At 38.9% G+C, this 1,760-nt stretch overlaps 1 pseudogene; it reads left to right on the top strand.

Moving 5' to 3' along the window:
* Positions 1 to 1,123: 1,123 nt before the first annotated feature.
* LOC142434619 (TP53-regulated inhibitor of apoptosis 1 pseudogene) lies at positions 1,124 to 1,546 on the top strand (annotated as a pseudogene).
* The last annotated feature ends 214 nt before the right edge of the window (positions 1,547 to 1,760 follow it).

Below are 1,760 nucleotides of genomic sequence, written 5' to 3'. Positions count from 1 at the left end.
GAGGTTTTCCTCTGTTTCATTCTGTCATTGTTGTTGGGGCTATTGTTTGTTTATTTTGTCTTGGTTTTATATGTTCATCTGTATATGAAACCCAGATTAGGAAAACCTATAGAGAAAACAACTGGGTTAATAGATACAAAGGAACATGGCAGAGGAGATTGATGTGAAATGGGATGCTAAACAGTGAGCACAAGGAAAAAGACATGTCCTGGAATTGATTGCACTGATGGTTGTACAACTCTTACAAATGTGATTGAACTATGGAAATATACGGTATATGAATTGTCTGTTGGTCAACTTGTTATAAATAAACAAGCTAAAATTTAAAAAACAATAAACAAAGAAGTATGGTAAGCTATTGAGTGGTGGTTAATAAGTAGTTTAAACTGTTGAACACAAAATTAGTGATCTCAAATATTAACTGTCCACCAAATTCACAATAAGAATTTGTTATAAAAATCAGTGTTGTTAGATGCCATAAAGGGGGTTCAAATTCATAGTGACTCTGTAACAGAGCACAACATTGCCCAGTCCCATACCACCCTCAAGTTGTTGCTATGTTTGAACTCATTGTTGCATAATAAACAGATTATAACCAAAAAACTTAAAAGAAATTTTCTCAGTTGAGAGGTGTAAATGATTTAAGTGGTAGACCCATTACCTTCAAGTTGCCTGATTTATTTTGAAATCTAAAGGCCTGGAAGGACACCAAGTTTTTTCCGTTTTTATATGAACATCCAGATGTATATTTCCCTGGATGGAGCAGGCACTGATCAACACATGATGGATAAATAGGCATGTCATTTGACCCTGTCATTGAACAGTTCTGTGATCTTGAGTAAATTATTTAACTTTCCTGAGTGTCCATTTCCTCATCTGTAAAATATGAGTTGTGAAGGTTTATTTTTGTGAATGTAATTTTAATTCAAAATTCAATTTTTAGTGGTGAAAGATAAGTTTAGTGAAGGAATGTTTAAATTCTCCAGGAAGTGGTTCCTGGACAACAGCTGAGTGAACTACAGCCCAAAGAGACTCAGATTCCAGAGAAATTAATTCATTGTTCAAAAGCACCATGATGAATGCTGCCATAAAATTGAATGGATATACAGCTGGCGTCGCCGCCATGAACAGCGTCGATAAGGCTTGCATGGACATGAAGCGCGAGTACGACCAGTGTTTCAATTGTTGGTTCGCCGAGAAGTTTCTCAAGAGGGACGGCTCCGGGGACCCGTGCACGGACCTTTCCAAGCGCTATCAGCAGTGTGTTCAGAAAGCAATAAAAGAAAAGGAAATTCCTATTGAAGGACTGGAGTTCATGGGCCATGGCAAAGAAAAGTCTGAAGGCTCTTCTTGACCTTGACCGTCACCTTGGAAATGGGACTCCTCAAATCAGCAAATTGAAGACTCTGGATTTTGTCATTTCAGGCTGCAAATGAAGTCATGGATTTGATGAGTTTAGGAGGGTGTCCTATTTTCTTCCTTCCTGGTGTTTTCCTCACTGGTTGCCAGGTGTTTTCCAGGAACTGGATGTGCCAAAAATGCTTTCTTGGGGGTTGTTTGCAATAGTTGATCTGGGATCAACTTAAGTACACTTTGTATGGGAATAGTGGTAAACTAGTCATGATGGCCAGGGTTGCCTGGCCTCATTCCTTGTGCAATGAAGGATATTAGGGACGTGGTCCTGGGGTCATTGCTCATGGAATTGATTGTTGAGAACTTCTCCTTTCTCTTAGGAAGCTAATGCTCTGAAAAGGTACCTC

Source organism: Tenrec ecaudatus, chromosome X (genome assembly GCF_050624435.1).
Source record: "Tenrec ecaudatus isolate mTenEca1 chromosome X, mTenEca1.hap1, whole genome shotgun sequence".
NCBI lineage: Eukaryota > Metazoa > Chordata > Mammalia > Afrosoricida > Tenrecidae > Tenrec > Tenrec ecaudatus.
The sequence above is the reverse complement of the archived record's forward strand: the minus strand, read 5'-3'. Positions and strand labels throughout refer to the sequence as shown.